The 26,978-nt window shown below is 36.6% G+C and overlaps 1 non-coding gene across 1 annotated transcript; it reads left to right on the top strand.

Annotated features, from left to right (window-relative positions):
• Positions 1 to 8,406: 8,406 nt before the first annotated feature.
• Positions 8,407 to 8,512, top strand: LOC128282176 (small nucleolar RNA R71). The gene has a single exon (XR_008272410.1). It is a non-coding gene; the product is annotated as a small nucleolar RNA R71 (small nucleolar RNA).
• Positions 8,513 to 26,978: the final 18,466 nt, after the last annotated feature.

Below are 26,978 nucleotides of genomic sequence, written 5' to 3'. Positions count from 1 at the left end.
ATACTAAAAACCTCGTAGTGATCTTTTACAAAACTTTTTAGTATCTTGATCGTTGTTAAAAACCTAAGTAGGTTTTAGCAAAAGATCAATCGTTTAAGATTATTATTACACTTTAAAAACAATGTTTGTTGCAGGAGCTTTTGAAATATGTTGTAATAGCATGGTGTTTTGAAAACATTTATCTTTTTGAAAACCCACATCCTACTGCTAGCAGATATAAATCAAAATAAGAAACCCCAAATTAAAGTAAAAATTTAAAGAGGCCTTATTACATAACAATTCCAAAATTAAAAAGCTTAAAGATTTCAAGCTTAAAACAGTAGCAAAAGCAGTTTTGTGGCCTCCATCGAGTCCCTTGCAGCACCGACCCGCCTAAGGATTACTTGCACAGGAAAGCAGAATGGTCAGTTTATGAAAAAATCAGTGTGTAATTTCTTTACAAAAATCAGTCAAACCATAGGCAAATACAGTTTGGTACCTCAGCTCGTTTCAGTGAAAGTCCAATATCAGTTAAGGCCGTAGCCCATTATAGTATCAGTATTAGTGTGGGCCTTAGCCCAATATAGTAATAGCAATAGTAATGCAATCAAAAATCCTACCCATCCATCCTCTACACTCCACTCCGTCCAGCCCTACACTCCATGTGGGGATAAAATCAACCGACCTATCCCTACACTCGAAAATATAGCACCAGTTGCAGTACTAAACAGTGATTGCAGCAGAGTTGCTAGTATAGTACACTTCCTCCAAATATATCAAACCCATCCCATGCAACATGTCATGTCATAATACCATGCGTGTATGCAAGAATGTCATGCTTGAATACATTCAAACATATCATAAGTGTATATCAGTCATTTTACCTCATAGGGGTATAACATTCATCTCATCAATATGGGGTCTAAGTGTACTTGCCGACCCAATAGTAGGTCCACAGTTGTCTCGGGTGACCTGTGCAACCTTGACAGTCAAACAGTGATAAATGGCCCAAAACCCATAATGCGACCCATGTGAGCCCACACGCCCGTGTAGCCTATAAAGCCCAAAAATGGCCTTGGCCGTGTGGACTACATAGCCTGCCCAATAATCTCTACACGTCCATGTGGTTAACCCATATGGGCCCACATGGCCCATTTCAGCCCAACATGGCCTAAAACGGCTTAAGCCCATGAAATCGCTCATGATGGCCTCTACGATCGAACACCACGTTTTGTACTTTCGATTCCCCACACGAGTGAGCGCACGCTCGAGTAGCAGCATTAGTCATCCTTTCTGGATTTTGTCGATTTATGATTATACAAGTGTGATTACACACCTGTTAGGATTCTAGATACGCAACCCCTCCTGAGATGAACTGCACCTTATTGCTCTAAACGGACATAGTCTATAACTCCAGAGATAAACCCCGCTCGTTACGATTAGTAGCTACTAAACACCATTTGATAGGACTGAATATTAGGAACTTAAGAAAAAGAAAACATAAATACAAACCAACAACTTCCAACTGATTGAGGCAAAGACTTTCACCCTTACCAAAAGACTTACCACTCTAATACACGTAGGAAAAAAACCAATTAGCCTAAGAAAAGGAAATTGGTAGAAGAGGGAGAATTGATCTGAAATACTTAATAGGGATGTAGTGATTACAAGAAGAAAAAGAAAGGAAACGGTGCTCAGATAAGTAAATGCCGAAAGGAGAACAAATAGGGCAGAGGCTTACTTGACAATATGTGGCCAAAGGAAGAACGATTGAATGAGAGGGAAAGATACAGTATGCAGCCAAAATACAAAGTGAAGAGAGGTCAGAATTGAGGGGGTGGAGGAAGAGAAGAAGAAGAATCAATGAATACTTGCCAAACCGAAAGAGAGAAAATGGAAAGGAGTTGGTGAGATATTCGGGAAAATGGAAAAAGAAAAAAAATAGACTCCAAGATACTAACCTGAATAAGCCAAACGAAGAAATATGGCCAAATTTTCTAGCACTAAATGGCTTCCAAAGAGAACAGTCCCTAAAATCTAAAGAAAACTACCGAAAAAAGTGCAAAAACCTACCAAAATCAAAACCAAAAGATGCCTACAACGCCCCATTCAGCGCCAAGACTCCCTCGACTTCACACTCCCTTTATTTTCTCCTAAAATATTTCCACAAAGTTCTCCAACTAATCACTATCCTGATCCCCTTTTTCCTATTACAATTCCTCCATGCTGTCTACTCCCTCTTAACAACTCAATTCAAAGTCCATTCAAACACCTCAATTTCAGTCCACCTCAAACACTTCCACGTCACTTGTAGCAAAATAATATGCTCCTTTTCCAATGCCACGGCTCAAACCTCAGACCCGAAACAACACTCCACATGCCTCTACCCCTAGCTTAGTAGGCACTTTATGTCATGCTTTCCCCACAATAATTTAAAAGACTACTAACTAAAGGCAAGGGTTTATTCTTACAAAAAAGTTTTTGCATATGCCCAGACTTGAACCCAAGACTTCCCAGGCACTTCCCAGGACACCTAACCACTAAAGCAGACATGCAATTGCGTTACACAAGTTACAGAAAATAAGTACCTATATTTTGAGGCATTACAATGCCATTATATATATATTGCATACATGTATGATATTATGACATGACGCATAATATGTTGTATGAGGATGGGTTTATTATGATTGGAAAAAGTGTATTGTACAGGCAATTTTGCTGCAAATACTATTTAGTGTCACAACCGGTGCTATTTTAGAGGGTAGGGATAGGTGGGTTGATTTTATCCCCACATGGAGTGTTGGGCTAGATGGAGTGGAGTGTAGAGGCTGGTTGGGTAGGATTTTTGATTGCATAACTGTGCTGTTACTGTCACTAAAATGGGCTAAAGCCCACGCTGATACTGATACTGTAATGGACTGAGGCCCTAATTGAAACTGAACTGTTACTGGAATGACTAAGGCCCAGACTGTATATGCATACTGTATATTGACTTTTTATTCATTAAGGGATTACACATTGAGTTTTTGTAAACTCACCCTACTGTTTATCTGTACAAGTAATCCCCAGGCTTAGGCAGGCCGGTGCTACGAGGGACTCGAAGGTGGCCACACAACCGCACATGCTTCCATATTTGCCTTTTTGTTTACGAGAAATTTAATTTGGGATTTGTTTTTGTAATAAGGCCTTTTTGAATTTTTAACTTTTAGTTTGGGATTTTATTTATTTTGAATCATATCTGTTAGTAGTAGGACGCGAATTTTCAAAAAAGAATAGTAAATGCTTTCCAAAACACCACGTTTACACAACATATTTTCAAAGATTCCGCAACAAACAACGTTTTAAAATGTAATAACAATCTAATATGATTAACATTTTGCTAAAATGACTTGAGTCTTTAAAAATGAACGAGATATCCAAAATTTTCGTGAAGGTCACAAAAAGGTTTGATATAGAACGGGTTTTTCCACGAAATTGTGCTTTTCAAAAAATAGTTCAATGTGGCATCGCCAGATTCGGCCATAACGTCTAGGCCAGGTTTGGGGTGTTACAGCAACGATCTCAAAAATGTAAAATTATCAAACCAAACAAATTACATACTTAATTTCAAGAACATAAGGCCGAACCTTTAGAACTCTTTTCTTTCTCTTTTTCTTTGTTATATTCGGCCAAAAGATGAACATTTGCGTGCCTATTTTAATTTTTGTTTTATTATAACATTATTAATTAGCATTTTTACCATATTAACCTTTTAAAATTAATAACAAACTATATATTTCATGTCTAATATCATCCACGCATGATTTCATCTTAAGGACTCCACAATATAAAAATAATAGCTATGTAGCACTTTAACAATTACCTAGCTACTTTTACATTTTACGGATTAAGTCCTTTTAATTAAATCAAGCACACAAACAATAAAAATTTCGCACAAAATTTTCACACATAGCAATTACATATTATAAACATCAAAAATAATGTTAAAATATTTTTTTGATTCGAATTTATGTTCCAGAAACCACTATTCCGGTTAGAGTCTAAACGGGCTGTTACAACATGCATTTCCATCAAAAATCACTTAGTAAAAGATGTTAAACACACATCAAACTTTCATATTCCTCCATTAAACATCAAAATACATGCATGTCACACATAGGTAATTTTTTGAACATGAACCCTAGCTTAAAATAAAGGTAGAAATAGCTAAATCATGCTTCAAGGATCTCAAAAACTTAAAGAACATAAAAAATGGGGCTAGGATGTACTTACTATTGAGCTTGAAAAGATTGAAAACCCTAGTTATGGATCCCTTTGGAATTTCAGCTATGGCATGGAGAAGATGAGCAAAAGTTTTCTTTATTTTTCCTTTTTTATTCTTTTATTAACCAAATGACTAAAATGCTCTTTAATGCCTTTCTTTCAAATTTTCCTATGCATGCCTATTTTTGTCCAAAATTTTAGAACTTGGTCAAATTACTATTTAAAGACCTCTAATTAATAATCCATAGCAATTTCATGCTTAATGCTTCTAGAACTCAAGTTTTACAACTTATTCAATTTAGTCCCTAACTTCAAATTGGACACTTTAGGAATAAAATTTCTTCCTGAAAATTTTACACAAACATGCATTCATATCATGGATCATCAAATAATCATAATATAATTATTTCTACTTTAGATTTGTTGTCTCAAAACCACTGTTCTGGCTAGACCCTAATTCGGGATGTTACAAACAAAATGAAAATTCTATTAATTAATCTTACTCTTACAAAATCTAAATTAAAATAAGCCAATAATTAATAGGTATTTATAAACTTAAAATTCTTCAATCATCCTGCCCATCAATCTCCTCACTCCCATCATTCTCATCGTATTCTCTTTCCTCCTCGCTTTCATGCACTTTTTCTTCTTATTCTGCATTCGCCGGCCTGAACATGTTAGGTGTATAATTGGGGGCATGAATTGTTATTTTTCCTTGCAAATTCTTGGAATATTTGTCCTGGATCTTGCATCCGTTGTATCATCAAATCAAGTTTTGGATGACTACTTTCTTGTTGAGCTCGTGTCAACCTTTACAATGAAGCCAATGTAGCCGTTACTTCCTGTTGTCACGTGTTCCGATCCTTTATTTTTTTAGCCCGCAATTCTGTATACTGTTGGAACAAAGTGTCATCAATAATAGTTTTGGACAATTTTAGTGACTGCTTAGTGGATGTCATGGGTACACTCGCCTCTATGCATAATGTCGTCACTAGGTGGAGAAAGAAGAGTCCCAACTTCTGGCTACCAATACATCTCCTCATGTTTTGATGAATCCATTTACCGATACATACCTACATCTTCTAAAAAATAAGATATAGTAACACAGCTCTAAAAGTATTAATGTTAGAAACATTTAAAGCAATAATGATTCTTGTGAATACAAATTGGATCCACATTTTAGCCTCACAAAACATGATCACTTGATGAAAGGGTACTGGGATATTTGTACCTTCGTGATATTTCCATCCACCCCTATATTCAATCAATAAATTTATAATATTGTTTATATTCTAGATCAGTTTCATCAATAAAATCATTCTCATAATATGGAGCATTATAAAAATTGCAAATGATTTGAGGCGTTACTCGTACTTCTTTCCCCCACACAAGTACCATAGCCCACATACGACCTTCAGTATTTCTAGACTCATGGTTCCGTAAAGACACATAAAACTCTTCAACAATGGGAACCACAACATTCTCTTTCAGGACTATCCAAAAATGTTCCCATCTATGATATCTAACTAAAAGCCATATGTCCTTACCCATAACTATTAATGGATTGAATCCCCTCTCTTGGATAAAGGCTTTTCCTTGAAGTTCCATAAAATATTTCCCAATATCTGTGTTTGCAAAATTAAGGGGATTTGAATCTGTAAATGGTTCAAATTCATTTGTTCTTCTAAGTTTTCTAAGACGCATGATATTCTAATACAATACTAAGCAAACAATTCAATGGAATAGCAAAATGTTGAATTTAGGAACCCTTAACCTTTAATCAAAGTTTGTTTGAACTACTTGCTTTCCCACTATGTTTTCATTCCTTGTTGCCCTGAATATGATTAAAAAGTGTAAGAAATTAAAGGTTTAGGGTTTAAGAGATTTTATAGGATTTGAGAGAGTTTGGGGAATTAGGGGTTACGAGGTGTTTTAATTAGATGTAAGTATGGTCTTAGGTTAGAGAATAGGGTTTTAAAAGATTAAAAATTGAATTAAACGAAGATTATTACGCTAGGTTGCATGACTAGGTCGTGTTGACCTTGTAGAAAATTGTAGCAATGTCGCCACATAGGGGTTCCGTGTCTTGACATCCCTAGCTAGCTACCTATGTCGCAACACCGGGGTTTGTTGTCACGACACATCCTACCATTTAGAGGTTTGAAGGAAACTTTCTTCTACATCGCAACTCCCTAAGGCAATGTCACGAAACTGACTCTATTTTGGCTGAAAACTTCAAGTTTTAAGGATGTTTCGGTTTAGAGATGAACCTACACCAAATGAAAGTCAAAATCTAAACTAGGTGATTAATTTCATAAACAATAATTTACAAAAGTTAAACAACATTTCAACCAATTTTTAAGTTTTACTGCCAAATTCATTCAATAGTGTCATTAATTAACCGACGCAGGATTTCCCTGTTCTGTTGGTATTGTTCCATCTTCCATCATGCCATTCTACTTGTGCCCATTTTTCCCTTTCCTTAAACTTGTTTTTTCTTTCTGCATGCATGAAAGGAAGCGTATCTTTTGACTATGGGACGTTAGAAATAAATAATTTTTTACATTGTTCCCCTAACTTCTTCTTATCTTCATCGTTTGATTGGTGGCCACATTAAAAAATTTCAGTCTCATATTAATTATCATAGTTAATTCATTCTTTTCTAAATCAATGATGGATCTCAAAATGGCTAAAAAAGGTTTTCCTAATAAGATCTGTATCTCACAATCTTTTTCAAAATCAAGTACCACAAAATCTGTGGGGATAATAAAACATCACACTTTGACTAACAAATCTTCCAATACTCCTTTTGGTCGTACTGAATACTTTTCATCCAACTGCAATGTTATTTGAGTAGTTTTTAGATCCCATAATCGATTTTTTTCAAAAATTGATAGAGGCATTAAATTAAAAGTAGCTCCTAGATCGTATAGAGTTCTACTAAAATGAATACTTCCTACCTCTATTAGAATAGTAAAACTCCTCGAGTCTTTCAATTTTTGTGGTACCTATCTTGAAATAATTACTTTATAGGAGGCATTTAGTGTAATATGTTCTTCTACCTTAATTTTCTTACGCCTAGCCATCACATCCTTTAAAAATTTAGTGTACTTTGAAACTTTTTCAATTAACTCAATTAAAGGTAGGTTAACATTCAATACTTTAAATAGGTTTAGGAAACTTATAGATTCATCCTCATCCCACTTTTGTTTTTCTTCTAGTCTTGAAGGGAATGAGATTTTTATCCCCGTAGAATTTTTATTTACTTTCTTTTTCGTCTCTACTGATGATATGATTACCTCCTTTGAATCCTAGCTCATTTTCTACTTCTAGGGATACCTCTTAAGGATTGTCATTATTGTCCACGATTGTCTCTAGAGTAGTGGTTTCTAAGCTATATAGTACTTTGTCCGATCGGAGTGCAATTGCTTTCACATGCTCCTTACCTTCTTTCCTTGGATTCTCTTCCGTGTTGCTGGGAATACCTGTGCGAATTTGTCTTTTCATGTCACCCATCATGCTCATCAATTGGATCATTTGGTCTTCGAGTTTAGTCAATGTTCTTGTTAAATTGGTGAACTCAGACTGCACCTGTTTGAAATCATATCTCATTGAATGCATTTCTCCCTCATTTCTGTCCAACCATTAACCACATCCACTATGGTTATTTGGGTTGACCTTGTCTTGAGATTTTTGCAAATAAGGAGGTTGGTAATTAGTGTGTTTAACATGATTTAAATTATTCCTCCCTAGCTCAAATTCGGGTGATCTCTCCACCATGGATTATATGTATTTGAATAAGGGTTCCCACCCCTGTTTTCAACGTAATTCACATCCTCAGCCAGGTTGTTGATATAGTGGAAGATCAGTTTATCTTCCTCATGCATAGATGATGTAGAAGCTGGTTTGATATGGTTAAGTCTATCCACTAACTATTGATACGTATCACCCTCTTGGGTAGCTTTTGCCGTAGCACTTTTCTGACCATATGTGAATCGATCAATTGGCCACTGGCAAGAGTTTAGTGCCATATTCTCGATGATCTCATACGCATCCTTGTACATTCTATTCATAAAGGCTCCTGCTGCTGCTTTGTCTAATTCAAATCATGCATTTGCACCCAACCAATTGTAAAACACCTGCAGTTGCATCCAATTAGGAAATTTGTGGTGCAGACATTTTTGAATCAACATTTTGAACTTTTCCCATGCCTCATAGAAGGTTTCACCATTCATCTATCTAAAAATAACAGTCTCTCTTCTTAGTTGTACTACTTTGCTGATTGAGAAAAAAATTTGTAAGAACTTTCCAGTGAGTTCATCCCATATGTGATAGACCTTGGTGCCAGCTAGTCTAACCAAGAACAAGCATTATGAATCAAGGAGAAGGGAAACAACCAAAGACAAATAGCATCATCAGGAAACCTGTTATACTTAAAAGTATCACAGAGTTGAAGTAACCATTTTAAATGTTGATTAGGATCCTCTGTCATAGTGCCCCTAAACTGTGTATTGTTTTGGATCATTTGAATCATAATTGATTTTATCTCGAAATTATTAGCTATAATTATTGGTCTTTCTATACTTTCTTAGACCATATCCAGACTTGCTAAGTCATAATCCCTTAAATTTCTTTTATTCTGAGCCATCTAAATATTTCTTGGAAGCTATGCTGCTGGTGGGTTTCCTAGGGTGTTATTGTCAGTGTCATTAAACAGTGGATTTTCACGTGATATGTTACCCACAGCTGGTGATAATGGCTCTTGCATCTACAGCTTTTCCTATTGCTGTCGTTGACGATTTCTTTAGATTATTTTCTATAAATCTGTGGCTGCTACAATAGGTGTGCCCCTATTGTGAGTCATACATTAACCTAGTAGGAAAGGATTAGTAACAACAAATGAATAAAGTGAAATGGTATCTATAACTTAAAATTTTTCTAATTTTTCTAATTAAGTGTGAAAATTAAAATTAACCTAGTAATGTTGTAACACCCCTTACCCGTATTTGATGCCAGGACAGGGTTCGAGGCGTTATTGGAATTAAATATTCACAAACATGCAAATCCGGGCCATAAAATTTCATTTAAATTAAAAGCATTCAATCACATGCACAATGTCCCTTACATGAGCTACCGAGGCTCTAAACATGCATTAAAGGTGATTTGCGACTAAATTGAGAACTTTAAAAAGTTTTGGGGAAACTTAGAAGAAAAATTTTCCTGAAACAGGGTCACACGCCTGTGTGGACATAGGGACACGCCCATGTGTCTCGAACACGCCCGTGTCCTCAGGCCGTTTAACTCTCTGTTTATGACGTTAGAAAAATAAATTTAGCCACACAACTAGGCCACACGCCCGTGTGCTAGGCTACGTCCTCCACACGGTTGAGACACATGGCCGTGTCTCTGCCCGTGTGAGTAGTACTTAGGCTATTTTCCAAGCCTTTTGTTACCATTAATCCCTCACATCTTTACACACATCAAAGATATACATTATTGCATCATTTTAATGATTTAACATACTTCACTAAGGTATATTCTTAATTTTAAGATGCTATTATTCACTTATTACATGTACTCATATAATATCAAATCTAGACACAACAATTCTATATTCATTGAAGTTATCATTTGACGACCACTTTTACCAAACTTTCATGACCATCAATTTATCAAGTAGCTTCAATCAACATCAAGTATTCATGTTCAAACATTATCAACTTATTTCCATATTATACATTTACCATGTGGCTATGACCATTTCGATCGGTCAAGAAGCACCCATCATGCATATATGTCATAATACCAACCATACATATCCCACAAGCATAAACACAGCATCGTATCACAAGCATTAGAACTTATCATTGATAATTAGGCTTACAAGCCACAAGTTTTACAAGCCACATCTCATGGCTATATACAATGAATCAATATGGCTAATCATAATAGCATCTATCATAAAACTAAGTCCTTATACATGCCACTCACTTGAAGACATTAAGATTCATCAATACTCCAAAGGAGGTAGCTTGATAGTGTGAGGTTGCCTCCGACGATCTCCAACCCTGAGCTAACCTGTCAACATTAAAGAAATGGAAATGAGGGAGTAAGCTTAAAGCTTAGTAAGTCCATATGAAAATAATAAGCAAATTATCAACATGATTCCATGAAAATATAATCATAATTTCACTTTTACTTATTTTCTGGTCATGCTATTTTCTCGAGTCATAGTTACTAAATTATTTATATCTAGAGCTACGGAACTCCAAATTAAGATCCGTAAATTTTCCCAGAAACTAGACTCACTTATCTTCTTACTATAAAATTTTTAGAATTTTTTGTCTATCCAATAAGTATAGTTTATCCTTTAAAGTCACCCCTATTTCACTCTTCGACAGTTCCGACCCCTCTGCACTAAAAATTAATTATCTCTTTATACAAGATTTTATTTTGTAATGCCCCAAAAATGTAAGGTCTGTAATTTTGGGTGATTTGGCATAAATTCCATGTTTACTTTAATGGCTAGGTGATTTGGGTGTGTTTGGGAGTGTCTAGAATGTAACAGCCCAGTTTTGACCCTAGTTGGAACAGTGGTTTCGGGACCACAATTCCGAGTCTAAAAAATTTTTAATATTATTTTCTGTGTGTGTGATATGTGAATTTATATCTGCAAAGTTTCTATGATTTAATTTTTCTGTTTCTATGCTTAATTACAAAAAAGGATTTAATTGTTTAAAGTGAAAAAGTTGTGTGCTAGGTGTTAAAGCACCTATTTGGCTTGGCTTTTAAAATAAAGGTCCTTGCATGTCAAATATACCACTTGTTTATTGGTGGAAAAATATGAACATTAGTAGGTGAATTTTTACATGTAAATAATAAGGGTAAAGTTGGTATATGGCTTATAATGTGTAATAAAAAAATAAATATAAAATGACCATGCATTTTCACCGTGTTCAGCCGAAAATTAGAGAAAGAAGAAGCCATTGAAGCATTTTTGATGTTCGGCTAGTGCATGTCTTAATAGGTGTGTAATATCCTGAATTAGGGCCTAATCGGAATAGTGGTTTTGTGACCACAAATCCGAGATAGAAATAATTATTTTATAATTATTTTGAGGTTTATGATATGATTGCATGATTGTGTGAAAATTTCGTAACGAAATTCTATGCATAAAGTGCTTAAGTTGAGATTAGGGACTAAATCGAATAATTTGCAAAAATTGTATTCTAGAAGTTTTTAGTATGAAATTTCTTTGGAATATTAATGAGGAGGTCTTAAATAGAAATTTGACCAATTTTTAAAATTTTGGACAAAAATGGGCTTGTACATAAAAATTTTCAAAGAAAGGTATTAAGGGTATTTTAGTCATTTTGTAATTAAAATTAATTAGAAGGGAAAAGAAGGCCAAAATGTGTTCATCTTCTCCATGCCTTGGCCGAATCTTACCTCTCTCCATAGCTAGGTTTCTTCAACTTCCAAGCTTTATAGTAAGTGATTTCAAGCCCCGTTTTTAATTATTTTTATGTTTTTGAAATCCCGGTAGCCCGAATTAACTTATGCTAGCAATAATTCAACCTAGGGTTCATATTTGGAAAACTACCCATAGGTGAAATTTGTGTATTTTGGTGTTTTATGATAGAATATGAGGCTTTAAATTATGTTAGACAACTTGTGCTACTCGGTTTTAAGTGAAAACGAGAAAAAGGGCTTAATCGGTAAAAATACCTAATAGTCATAAGTACATGTTAGAGTATGAATTTGATGTTGCCATAGAAGGGAAAAATGATCAGCATGTCATAGAACATAAGGAAGTAGGATGAGGTTTAATTTACGAGCCTTGGGGAAAAAGTGCAAATATGTGAAAGTTTAAGGGCAAAATGGTAATTTTGCCAAAGTTCGTACTAAGGGCTGTTTTGATGAATGTATGTATTAAATAAAATTAATTTGGCATTATAGATCAAGAGAAATGAGATTCAAGTCGCGATCGAGGGAAAAACAAAGTTTACGAGGAATAGGCTCGATTGCTAATATTTTGTATCGAGGTAAGTTCATGTGTAAATAAGGTAACATAATTTTTATTTTAAGTGATTTAATAATATTTGTATGATATGATATTTATTATCATGAAATATTGTGCTTTGTGAATTATTATTTTGTAATACGCAAATTATGTGAATAATTTAATAAGTATGAGATGTTAGCAAATATCGATTTCTATATTCCGAAGAAGGTGATCGAAATGTGTAATTGAAAAGAATCCCGTTTGAACCTTGGGAATAGATTAGGGTACAAGTGACATGTCACTAGGATGGTTGAGTTTCGAACTCGTTGAGTTGAGTCCGAGTTCGTGAGATGTAACTAGGCATCCGAGCTCGTTGAGTTGAATCCAAGTTCATTTATGGGCGGGTTACATGGTAGCTTGGCTACATAGTTTTCAAAAGCTATTGAGCTTGTTTAGCTATGAGTATAGCACTTATGTGCACATTATCCGTGTATCCGAAATCATATTCCGATGTGTTCAACGGGAGATCTCTAATAGAATAAGGAGAATGCCTAATACGAATGTGACATGTTGGTAAGTGTGATGAATAAGAAAATTTGAGAGGTATGTGTTTAAAACCTCGGGTTGAGAACTTAGTATGATGAAATTGTAGTAAGATATTAAATGCAAATGTAACATGAATGTCTTGGTGTTGTTTATGCAAATAATGTTTATGTTGAATGGCATGATTATGTTACTTGTTATTTGCATGTGAACTTACTAAGCATTTATGCTTACTCCCTCCTTTTCCTTCCTTGTAGTTTTGACAAGCCGGCTTGAGAATCGGGATAGGTCGAAAGCTCGCTCACATTATCCGAAGACCTAAATTGGTAAAATGGCTTGTATATTTTGAGTGTGGCATGTATAGCAATATACTCACTTTGTATAAATGATCATATATATGGTTATGGTTTGGTAAGAAAAGGGTTTGTAAATGATTAGCTATTGGAATGGCTAATCAAGTTTATATATGATAACATGTATGCTTTATATCTTAACTAAACCATGAAAATCCTTGGAATGGAATAATTGGCCATAAAACAGAGTCATACAGCAGCAGTAATGTGAATTTGAAAAATCACTAAAAATAGTACAAATGGAATTAAATGATGAATAAGTTATGAAATTGAAGCTTGATGACTCTATTTTCATATGGATGGAACAAATCCCTATTTTGAATTTAAAAATTCACCAAAAATTATACAAAAATAATTAGGAGCTTTACCTTACATGTATGAATTCCTTATTTAGTCTAGTTTTAGGAGAAACAAACGGTATAATCATTTCAACTCTGTACAGGGAGATATCTGATTCGTAATACACAGGGGTCAGAGTAGTCGAACCCTGAAACAGGGAAGACTTTAACTAATAAACTGTACTAATTGGCTTGACCAAAAATTCTAGAAAAAAAATTATTAGATAGATATATGATTCTAGTTTTAAGGAAAATTTACGGATCTTAATTTCGAGTTTCGGAACTCTAGATATGAAATTTTAAGCGACTGTGACGTAGTTGGCCAGCTTGTCTGGAAATTTTAAATATAAATTGTTTGTGTTGTTTAATTAATGAATTAAGTTTAGTAACACCTCAAGCTCGACTCTGGCGACGGTCTCGGGCGTGAGGACATTACAAGGTGAGCTTATTTTGCTCGATTTTTGATAATTTCTACGTTTCGGTGATCGTTGCTTTGTGTTCTTCAAAACCAATGTCTAATTTTTTGTTTTTGTTGAAGATTATAAAATGTGCCATTGATGATGATATGAGCTTTGTAGTGTTCTTATATAGATTATGAAAGATATATGTGAGATTATCGTGTTTTGTTCTTGAATTTTTTATGAAATGAGCTACTTAGGCTAAATTGTAAAAATGAGTTTTGAAGGACTAAATTGTGAATTAAATGTGTTATTTGGACTTGTATGGAAGCCATGTATATTCGGCTAAGCTAAAGTCTTGGTGAATTTTTCATATTTGTGATTTTGTGGAAAATGGACTAAATTGTCAAAGTGTGAAAATGTAAGGGCTAAAATGTAAAGTGCCTTAAATGTGTGTATATGGATTAAATTGAATGAAATAAATAATTGAATGGTGGGATTTGCGTTGTATTAGATCAAGAACAAAGAAAATCGGACTTAGATCGAGGGAACTCCAAAGTAGTTGAATATTCGACTCGTGTCCGTTTGAAATCCGTACAAGGTAAGTCAAAATACGATTACGTGTTAAATTGATTGAATGTTGCATATACTAGTTATATTTTGTATTGGACGGCCGTGAGAGTCTGATGAATGAATCTCGAGTAAATTCTGATAATATGCTAGTATTTGAAAAACTATGTATGTTTCTAAAGAAACATTGACATCGATTAGAGATATCGTGTAAGACCATGTTTGGGACATAGGCCTCGATTTGATATTTACGTGTAAGACCATGTATGGGACATTGGCATCATATTTCATTTTGTTTAAAACCCTGTCAGAGACAGAGGCATTGATACTGAATCACATGTAAGACCATGTTTGGGACGTCGGTGTTGTACTCCATTATGAGTATTTGAATCACTTCTGAACCGTCTGATGATGGAGTACGAGATGTAAGAATGTATATATGAAATGTATAATCTTTACAGGTACGTTTGTATCATACTAAATTTTTGAATATAGAAGACTCTGTTGCTATGAATTGGCTATGAATTCTTGCTTTTGACTTCCATTTTATATGATTTAATAGTTAGAATAATTGTATTTGGCTTACTAAGCTCTTTGTAGTTTAGTCTGTGTGATTTCTGTTTGTTTTTCAGATATCGTAGATACTGAAGGTCGGGGATAGTCGAGGATCATCACCACACTATCGACTTTATTTTGGTACTCTTGAAAGTGTAAATTTTAAAGTATGGCATGTATAAGCTAGAATGTCTGTGTAATTAAATTTTGATTTGTATATATATGTTATGCCATGAGAGTTGGCTAGCCAATGATAAGTTTGTGCATAATTTTGGTGTATGTTTGTAATGTGCTATGTTCTAATGCTATTTGGCCATTTTGAACTTAGAATTGGTTGAAAATTTTGGTATGATTGTTTTATATTATTGCTTGTAGGATTGAACCCAAAAAGGGGTGGCAAAATTGGCTTAAACCAAGTCTGCTTTGTACCACACGGTCAAAGGCCACGGGTGTGCTTTGTGGCCGTGCTTGTTTGGCAGTAACCTCTTAAAAATCACACGGCTTTGACACACGGGCGTGTCATATGGCCGTGGGCATAAGTCAGTAGCTACCCAAGTATCACACAGCCATAGCACACGGGCGTGTCTATTGGCCGTGGGTGAAAGTCAGTATGTCTGCTCTGTTTTGGCACGGCTGGTTCACATGGGTTTGTTTGATGCCCTTGTAATGTACACGGCCTGGTTGCACAGGCATCTGACCTTAACAGAATTGAATTTTTTTTTATTAAGTTTTGAAAATTCTAAATGCATTCGGTTTAGTTCTAACCTTTCTTAAATGTATGTTTTAGGTCTCGTAGACCATCTTAACGAATGAATTGTTGATGAATGCCTCTATATTAATGATATTTAATATATGTTATTCTGTATTTTTCTGTAATGTTCTGTTCATCCGGTAATGCCCTTACCTATTCTAGCGACGGTTACGGGATAGGGGTGTTACACTTTATTGGTGTCAGAGCTATGGTTTAGTCGGTTCTAAGACTACCATAGTGTATGTGAGTCTAGCTATACATGCCATATATCTGAAACTGTGATAGTGTGATGTATCCTGACATTGAAATGTGCTTTTCTATAGTAATGGATCCCAATAGAGCCGTAGCTGACGATGTTAAAAGTAATGCGCCTGCCCCCGCGCAAGGGACTGTGCAAGATGATTCACAACAGGCTATGAGTAGCTGTGATAGTGAAGCTAAGGATACCTTCTATCATATGATGAACGATTGGTTCACTCAGTATATTAGAGCCAATCCAGCTGTACAACAATCTCCACCCTGGTTAATTCTCCTCAAACCCCCGTTATGCCCTCTGTGAATCCAGTTCTGTTAAGTAGATCGCCAGTTGATAAGATTATAAAGTATGGGGCTGAAGAGTTCCAAGCTACAATGAACGATGCTGCTGAAAGAGCCGAATTCTGTTTAGAGAATATTATATGAGTGTTTGATGAAATGTTTTTGAATCCTGAGGAGTGTGTAAAATGTGTTGTTTCACTCCTGAGAGATATGACTTACCATTGGTGAAAAACTTTAATGTCTGTGGTTCCGTGCGAATGGGTTACTTGGGATTTCTTCCAAGCTGAATTTCAGAAGAAATACATTAGTCAGAGATTCATTGATCAGAAACGTAAAAAGTTTCTCGAGCTTAAACAAGGTCGTGTGTCTGTTACTGAATACGAACGTAAATTTGTGAGATTGAGCCAGTATGCTTGGGAATGTGTATTGAATGAAGCAATAATGTGCAAGATGGACTAAACGAATATATCCGTCTGTTAGTGTGGATTTTGGAGATTAAAGAAATGGTAGTACTCGTTGAGCGAGCTTGTAAAGCTGAAGAATTAAGTAAAGACAAAAGAAAAGCTGATTTTGAAGCTAGAGATGTTTGAAAAAGATCTTCTGGTAGAGCATCTCAATCTGATGTTTGAAAGAGATCTTCGGGTAGAGCATCTCAATCTGAGTCAAAGAAATTCTGAGATGATCAAAACTGTTCAAAGACTGATGTAAGATATTCGAACCGAGATTGAGCTAGATTGCACTCAAATTCCAGTGCTCCTGTTACTTCTGTTGCAAGTGTTAGAAATGTCCGATCTGGGAAACTTGAATGTAAATACTGTGGTAAAAGACATCCGAGAAATTGTAGATTGAATGATTGAGCCTATTTTAGATGTGAATCTCTAGGTCACTTTGGAAGAGATTGTTCTGAACCTAGTGAGCAAGAGAATGTACAGAATCTGAGACCGAGTAACACCTCAGCTAAAGGTAGACCTTTTAGAAATTTGAGAAAAGCAAGTAGTGGTCAATGAGCTATTAAAAGATGGTTAGAACTGTTAAAAGATTACAAACTTACGATTGATTATCATCTGGGCAAAGCTAATGTTGTTGCTGATGCTCTGAGTAGGAAATTGTTGTCTGTGTTACGTGCTATGAACGCTTATTTAGCACTGTCTGATGATACCTTGGTTTGTGCTGAACTGAAAGCAAAACCTTTGTTTATACAACAGATCTGCGAGGTTCAGAAATATGACAATGGATTGATAGCAAAATGAACTCTGTGTGATTCTAAATTCTGGGTTGATGTTGATGGTTGTTTGAGATTCAGAAATAGACTTTGTATTCTAAGAAATTAGGAGTTGATTCAAATGATTTTGAGTGAAGCTCACAATAGTATATTTTCTGTACATCCGGGGAATACGAAAATGTATAATGATCTGAAGAAGCATTATTGGTGGTCCGGAATGAAAAGAGATATCTCTGATTTTGTTTCTAAATGTTTAATCTGTTAGCAAGTTAAAGCTGAGCATCAGGTGCCATCTGGGTTATTACAACCAATTATGATTCCAGAGTGGAAATGGGATCGAGTGACCATGGATTTTGTTTCGGGTTTACCCCTGTCTCTGAGAAAGAAAGATTCGATCTGGGTTGTAGCTGGCAGATTGAAGTCAGCTCATTTTATTCCAGTACAATCTGATTTCTCACTCGATAAATTGGCTGAGTTATATATTTCTGATATTGTGAGATTGCATGGTGTGCCATTGTCGATAGAGTTAGATAGAGACCCGAGATTTACATCGCGATTTTGGAAGAAGTTGCAAGATGCTCTGGGTACTAAATTGCATTTTAGTACTGCCTTTCATCTGCAAACTGATGGTCAATCTGAACGGATTATTCAGATACTGGAGGATATGTTGAGTTGTTGCATTCTTGAGTTTGGAGGTGCGTGGGAACAATATCTACCTTTGATTGAATTCGCTTATAATAGTAGCTTTCAATCGAGCATTAAAATGGCACTGTATGAAGCCTTATACGGTAGAAAGTGTAGAACTCTGTTATACTGGACTGAACTCAGGGAGAATAAGATTTACGGTATTGATCTGATAAAAGAAACTGAACAGAAGGTCAAAGTAATCCGAGATAGTCTAAAAGCTGCCTCTGATCATTAGAAATCTTATGCAGATTTAAAACAAAAAGATAACGAATTTGAGATCGGTGATAAAGTGTTTCTGAAAGTATCTCCATGGAAGAAACTATTCTGATTTGGCAAAAAGGGCAAGTTGAGTCTACCATCGAACTGTATGAAATCATCGAAAAAGTTGGGCCGATTGCTTATACATTGAGGCTACCATCTGAGTTAGAAAAGATTCATAATGTGTTTCACGTATCAATGCTTCGACGATACAGATCTGATCCTTCACATTGTAATTTCACCGTATGAGATTGAAATTCAGTCCGATATGACTTACAAAGAAAAGCCGATCTGTATTTTAGCTCGTGAGGTTAAAGAGTTGCGAAACAAGAAAATTCCATTGGTTAAAGCGATGTGGCACCGACACGGTGTTGAAGAGACCACATGGAAGTTTGAAGATGCTATGAAACAACAATATCCGAATATGTTTAATGGTAAGATTTTTAGGGAAAATCCCTAAGGGTGGAGAATTGTAACAGTCTGACTTTGACCCTAGTCGGAACAGTAGTTTCGGGACCACAATTCTGAGTCTGAAAAATATTTTAATATTATTTTCTGTGTTTGTGATTTGTGAATTTATATCTACAAAGTTTCTGTGATTTAATTTGTCTGTTTCTGTGCTTAATTACGAAAAAGGATTTAATTGTTTAAAGTGCAAAAGTTCTGTGCTAGGTGTTAAAGCACCTATTTGGCTTGGCTTTTAAAATAAAGGTCCTTGCATGTCAAATATACCATTTGTTTTAATGGTGGACAAATATGGACATTAGTAAGTGAATTTTTACATGTAAATAATAAGGGTAAAGTTGGTATATGGCTTATAATGTGTAATAAAAAAAATAAACATAAAATGGCCATGCATTTTCACCTTGTTCAGCCGAAAATTAGAGAAAGAAGAAGCTATTGAAGCAATTTGATGTTCGGCTAGTGCATATCTTAATAGGTGAGCTTATTTTGCTCGATTTTTGATAATTTTTACGTTTCGGTGATCGTTGCTTTGTGTTCTTCAAAACCCATGTCTAAATTTCCGTTTTTGTTGAAGATTATAAAATGTGCCATTGATGATTATATGAGCTTTGAAGTGTTCTTATATGGATTATGAAAGATATATGTGAGATTATCGTGTTTTGTTCTTGAATTTTTTATGAAATGAGCTATTTGGGCTAAATTGTAAAAATGAGTTTTGAGGGACTAAATTGTGAATTAAATGTGTTATTTGGACTTGTATGGAAGCCATTTATATTCAACTAAGCTAAAGTCTTGGTGAATTTTGCATATTTGTGATTTTGTGGAAAATGGACTAGATTGTCAAAGTGTGAAAATGTAAGGGCAAAAATGCAAAGTGCCTTAAATGTGTGTATATGGATTAAATTGAATGAAATAAATAATTGAATGGTGGGATTTGCATTGTATTAGATAATGAACAAATAAAATCGAACTTAGATTGAGGTACGTCCAAAGTAGTTGAATAGTTAACTCGTGTCCATCTAAAATCTGTACGAGGTAAGTCAAAATACGATTACGTGTTAAATTGATTGAATGTTGCATATACTAGTTATATTTTGTATTGGACGGCCATGAGAGCCTGATGAATGAATCTCGAGTAAATTCTGATAATATGCTAGTATTTGAAAAACTCTGTATGTTTCTAAAGAAACATTGACATCAATCGGAGATATCGTGTAAGACCATGTTTGGGACATAGGCCTCGATTTGAGATTTACGTGTAAGACCATGTCTAGGACATCAGCATCGTTTTTGATTTCGTGTAAAACCCTGTCAGGGACAGAGGCATCGATACTGAATTACATGTAAGACCACGTCTGGGATGTCAGCTTTGTACTCCATTACAAGTATTTGAATCACTTCTGGACCGTCTGATGTTAGAGTACAAGATGTGAGAATGTCTATATGAAATGTATAATCTTTACAGGTACGTTTGTATCGTACTAAATTTCTGAATACAGAAGACTCTGTTGCTGTGAATTAGCTATGAATTCTTGCTTTTGACTTCCATTTTATATGCTTTAATAGTTAGAATACTTGTATTTGGCTTACTAAGCTCTTTGTAGTTTACTCTATTAGATTTCTATCTTACTGAAGGCTTAGGGATAGTCGAGGATCATCACCACACTATCGACTTCATTTTGGTACTCTTGAAAGTGTAAATTTTAAAGTATGGCATGTATAGGCTAGAATGTCTATGTAATTAAGTTTTGATTTGTATATATATGTTATGCCATGAGAGTTGTCTAGCCAATGATAAGTTTGTGCATAATTTTGGTGTATGTCTGTAATGTGCTATGTTCTAATGCTATTTGGCCATTTTGAACATAGAATTGGTTGAAAATTTTGGTATGATTGTTGTATATTATTGCTTGTAGGATTGAACCCAAAAAGGGGTGGCAAAATTGGCTTAAACCAAGCCTGCTTTGTACCACATGGTCAAAGGGCACGGGCGTGCTTTGTGGCCATGTTTGTTTGGCAGTAACCTCTTAAAAATCACACGGCTTTGACACACGGGCGTGTCATATGGCCATGGACATAAGTCAGTAGATAGCCAAGTATCACACGGCCATAGCACATGGGCGTGTCTATTAGCCGTGGGTGAAAGTCAGTATGCCTGCTCTATTTTGGCACGGCTGGTTCACATGGGTGTGTTTGATGCCCGTGTAAGGTACACGGCCTGGTTGCACGGGCGTGTGATCTTAACAGAATTGAAATTTTTTTTTGATTAAGTTCTGAAAATTTTAAATGTATTCGGTTTAGTTCCGACCTTTCTTAAATGTATATTTTAGGTCTCGTAGACCATCTTAATGACCGAACTGTTGATGAATGCCTCTGTATTAATGATATTTAATATCTGTTATTCTGTATTGTTCTGTAATTTTCTATTCATCCGATAATGCCCTTACCTATTCCAGCGACGGTTACAAGATAGGTGTGTTACATGGGAAGTCCTGGGTTCAAGCTCCTGCTTTTGCAGAATTTTTGATTTTGCTCTTAAAAGAATATAGATATTGGCACATGGGCTTTATAAATAATTGTGTTTGTTTTATGTCACAAAAAGCCTTACGGCCTAGTGGCAAGAAACGTGTGGAGCATCTAAGAGGGCATGGGTTCGAATCCCAGGTATTGCAAAAAGGATTTTATTTTATTTCTCTATGGCGTGAGAGGTGGAGTTTGATTCAAACTTTGCAGAGGTGGTTGGAGACTTGGTCAAAAGAGATTTGGATGAAGGTTGGTAGGGATTTGGAGGAGGAAAAGGTGAAGAGATAAGGGGGAGAAAATCGTGGAGTTTAGGTGGGAAGGTGTTGGCCGAACTTGAGACTCTTTGGGGTGTGTATTTGGCATTTTGGGGTAACACTTTGGGGAATTTTTCTTTTCCTTTGGTGGTGCCGAATAGGTATAGGAACAATAGGGCTTTTCATTTTTGTTTTTGGTAACTTTTCTCTTGAGTTTTTGTTGTTTCCTCTTTTTGTTTTTGGTATGTTTCTGACCATTCGGGTCTTTCTTCTCTCAACTTTACTTCCCGATTTTTTTGCAGAATACAAGTTAGAGTGTGCCAAACTTTTTTTTGAACCTTTTTTTCCCTTTTTTCTTTACATTTCCTCTCTGCTGAATTGGCATTATTCTTCTTCTCTTTTCTAAACCGAATACCTTAGACCTTCAATCTCTTTCTTGGTGCTTGACCGAATATACTATCTCGGGATCAACTTTGCTTCTGTCTCTCCCTTTCTTCCTAGGTACTAGCCAAATACCTTGTGTTCTCCTCACACCTTCTAAAACTTTGACAAGTCGACCACAACATTGGACGTCTCATAATCTCATTTTGTCACTCTATTTTGGTTGCGAATCTACCACTACTTTTCTCGTGGTTACCACGTCGAATATTGGTGGTAAGGAATTAAGTTGTATTTTTGTTTCTTTGTGGTTTTCCTTTTTAGGATTATCGTTACTTCTATCTAATAATCTTCCTTCAGTTTACTCTCTTAGATCAAATGCTATACTCCACTCACGTGTGCTATCCCTTAAGTCAGTATTCAGCTCTGGGGGATACAGTAAGTTGTCCTCTGTCTTGCTCAAGTTGTTGTTGATGGGTGTAAACTACATCTTTAATCAACCCTCTAACGAGATCTGTCGTTATGCAATTTGGGGTCAATTGACAATTGTGGGAGTCTAGCCAAACGATTTAATGGTTTAAGGCTACACTCCTATTTATCAAGGTTAGTGGTATGGAGAGTATAGAGATTCAGGGTTGTGAATCTTATTATTAACGATTTAAAGGGTGATTGAATATTTGGATTGAATCTAGGTTGGTGCTTTTGGGACTTTCGCAAGGGGGTTGCTTGAAGGTGTGTAACCGTACACCCAATTTAGCTACTATCAAAATGTTGGATAAAAGTGTGTATTCACACCACTATGTTACTGTGAATAGGCAAAAGTTGAAAGGCTGAAAAGCCGAAACTTTGGCATTTGAGGCCTCACAAGGGTGCAAATGCTCATGTGGTAAATTGAGCCCACAAATCTTGGGCGATAGACTGTAGAGGTTGCCACGACCGTTCTCGTAGGCTTGGGTCGTTATGGGCCTCGTTGGGCCAAGATAGGCCGTGTGGGCCCAATAGGCTCGTGGGCCCTACACGAATAAGATTTACGGTAAGTAACAAAAAAAGGAGTGGGCTATGGTGTTTACATAGTCGCGACTGAATTTGGGCTAAATGGGCCACACGAGCGTGTAGACCAACCTAGGCTGAGTAATGGGCCTTGGGCCCATTTACACTATTTTGGCCGTATGGGTTATTTGAGTCGTTCGAGATGACTATATACCTTTTGAAGGATCGTTAACTGTATCAAGACCCCAATATTAGTTAAATGACTAAAATACCCCTAAGGGGTAAAATTTCTATTTTACCCCTAACCGGCGAAATGACCATTATACCCCTAGTGGTAGGTTAATTGATGTGTGTATGTCATTTATATGACTGGTTTTGAGTATGAAATACTGCATACATGTAATACTTATGACACAACATGCTGCATGGGGTTAGGTTTCTAATTTGGAGGATGTGCTGTATTAGTGGCTTTGCCATGTAATTACTATTATTAGCAGCTTTGTTACGTTACTGTTAGCAGCTTCACTGCGATATTGGTGTGTTGGTTGGGTGGGTCGATTTAATCCCCACATGGTGTGTTGGTTGGTATGGGTGGTGTGTGGGTTGGATTGAGGTGGGTTACATGACTGCACTGTTCTGATACTGAATTGGGCTTAGACCCATGCTGATACTGAATAGGGTTAAGTCCCGCATCAGATGATCTTGAATAGGGCTCGAGCCTAGGCTATTCTTCGCATGCACTTTATTCCTTTGTTTGGCTGATAGGGGATTACACACAGAGTTTTCATAAACTCACCCTTTCTTTCTATCTTTACAGGTAATCCCCAGCCTTAGACGATTTGGTGCTGCAATGGACTTAGAGGTGGCTACACGACTGTTGTGTCTTGCACTTGACTTTATTTAATTTACATCTCACTTTTGGGTTTTTAATTTTGTAATAAGGTCTTTTGTGGGTTTTAAGTTTTAATTGGGTTTTTGATTTCATATTTTAAACTGCTAGTGTAAGATAATACGAGCTTTCAAAATCGTGACGATTTTCTAAAGAACACGATCTTTCAACAGCAGAGTTTTCAAAATACTTCTTCGATATAAGTTGAATAAATATACCAAAGTCAAATAAATTGGTAAATTATTAGAATAATAAAAAGGATCTAAATTCAATAACAGATTTCTACCGAAATGATCAATTTTATAAAGACCCTTCGATGTGACACGCCAGATTTAGTCGTAATGTTTAGGTCGGGTTTGGACTGTTGCATTTGGTGGTATCAGAGCCAGGTTGCAAAATTCAGCTGTGGAATGGGTTTTTAAAAATTTGATTTTTAAACGTTGTGATTGGAAATGTGGCACACCGAGTCTCCAACACCAAATCTGTAAGTTTTCTGATACTGTTTATTGCTATAGACTGAAATGTATTACTGAGGGAGTACTATAGGTAGTAAGACTACACTGAAACTCTTTAGTTAGAGTAGGTTGAGACTATAGAAGACTGAAAACTGTAGTAAGATTCTATTTTGCGGAAACAAACCCTAATTACTATCGTTCGTAACACATTGTTAATAATTACTAAAGTTATAAATTGATTCATATGACTTTAAAATAGATAATTCACTATCGAAATGAGCACAATAGGTACTCACAGAAGGGGTACACGAGGCCGTGGTAGAGGCCGGGGAAGTGCTAGAGCTGGGTCTTCAGCATTGGGTCACATGCTTGCTAGGAAGGCACCAGCCTCACCAATAACTGAGATAGGGTCTCATGACTGAGCAGCTGGGGATGATGCTCTATCCCAAGAAATGCTATGTGTTCCTGAAAGGGTTATTGGAGGAAGTACTGGATCAGTGGGCCGAGGGTCAATTTCTAAGCGACTCTGGTCTAATGAAACGAAAATCTTCAGGGGTGTTTCTGGTGTAGCCCCAAATATGGCAGAGTATTGGTTGGAGCCTACCGAGCGGATAATGGACGACCTTGACTGTACTGTGGAGCAAAAGTTGAAAGTAACAGTGTCTTTACTGCGAGATGAGGCCTACCAATGGTGGTTCACTGTGAGAGAGGGTACGCAGGCCGACTATTTGACATGGGATTTCTTCAAACCAGCCTTTTCAGAGAAGTATGTGGGCGCAAGTTATGTGGACGCCCGAAGGAAGGAATTTCTGAACTTGACCTAGTAGAATAAGACTGGGACAAAGTACGAGGCAAAGTTTCTGCGGTTGAGTCGGTATGCTTGCGAGATGGTCGCAACTGAGTATGAACGCTGTGTGCAATTTGGGGATGACCTCCGGGATGAGTTACGTGTACTGATAGCTCCACAGAGGGAGCTAGATTTTGCTGCCCTTATTGAGAAAGTAAAAATTTTTGAGGATGTGAAGCGTTCTAAGCGGCAGAACCACGAGAAAGATAGAGGCAGAAATAAGAGGGATTTTGGACCCTCAGGTTTTTCTGGAAGGTCTATAAGGAGGGCTAGATTTGATAGGCTAGTCCGAACGATTCTTGTTATTGTTGCAAGACCGTAGTCTTGCGCTGATTATGGACGAGCTCACCAGGGTGAGTTTTGGAAACAAACTGGGGCCTGTTTTTGGTATGGGTCCATGGACCAACAGGTTAAAAACCATACTCGGAGGCCTATTCAGATGCAAGCTGCAGGTTAGGGCCAAGTTCAGCCAGGGAGAGGTGGTCAACGGCCACCGAGAGGCCGTGGACAGGTTAGAGGTGGAAATAGTTTGGGACGAGGTCGTGGAGTACTAGGCAGAGGTACTGGTAAAACTGAGGCAAGACAGCCAGCCTTGGTTTATGCTGCTCATCACCGAGAGGATGGTGACGCCCTTGACGTCATAACTGGTATGTTCCTGATTTATAATGTAGGATACACTACTTTAATTGACATTGGATCTACACACTCGTATGTTGCATGCACTGTGTCTGGGACGTTGGGTATTCAGTTTGAAAATAGTGTAAGTGAGATAACTGTGTTGAGTCCACTGGGACAGTCAGTTAGGGTGAATAAGTTGTTCAGAGATGTGCCTCTAGAGGTCCAAGGGGCTGTCTTTCCGACGGATTTGATGGAACTGCTATTTGGAGAATTCGATATTATATTGGGAATGGATTGGCTAGCGAAACACCATGCAAAATTGGATTGTGCTGCTAAGCGTATGGGGTTGAAGTCTACTAAGGATGAATAGGTGACTGTGATACGGGAGCAAAGAGATTATTTGTCTAACGTAACTTCAGCGTTAAGGGTCGATAAACTGGTTTGCAAGGGTTACGAGACGTTTTTGGCTTATGTCAGTATTCCTGATTCTAAAGGTCTTTCTGTTGGAGATGTCAGAACTGTTAAGGATTTTCTAGATGTATTTCCTGAAGAGCTTCCTGGGTTACCTCCAAACTGTTAGGTTGAATTCAGTATTAAGCTCTTACCTGGAACAGCTCCGGTGTTCATCGCCCCTTATAGGATGGCACTGAAGGAGCTGGTGGAGTTAAAGGCTCAAATTCAAGAGCTACTGGACCGAGGATTCATCTGACCGAATGTGTCCCCATGGGGAGCACTAGTGTTATTCGTGAAGAAGAAGGATGGATCCATGTGCATGTGCATCGGTTATCGTCACCTAAACAAACTGACTATCAAGAACAAGTACCCTTTACCGAGGATACATGATTTGTTTGACTGGCTGCGTGGAGCTTCGGTTTTCTCCAAGATAGATCTTTGATCTCTGTACCATCAGCTAAAGGTTAAGGAGGCTGATATGTATAAGATGGCGTTCAAGACTCATTATGGTCATTATGAGTTTCTAGTGATGTCATTTGGGTTAACGAATGCACCTGCGGCTTTCATGGATTTGATGAACCGAGTATTCCAGCCCTATCTGGAGGTTCGTAGTTGTGTTTATAGACGACATTCTGGTGTATTCA

This window comes from Gossypium arboreum, chromosome 1, assembly GCF_025698485.1.
Source record: "Gossypium arboreum isolate Shixiya-1 chromosome 1, ASM2569848v2, whole genome shotgun sequence".
Lineage (NCBI taxonomy): Eukaryota > Viridiplantae > Streptophyta > Magnoliopsida > Malvales > Malvaceae > Gossypium > Gossypium arboreum.
This window is presented reverse-complemented; position numbering and strand designations above follow the sequence as displayed.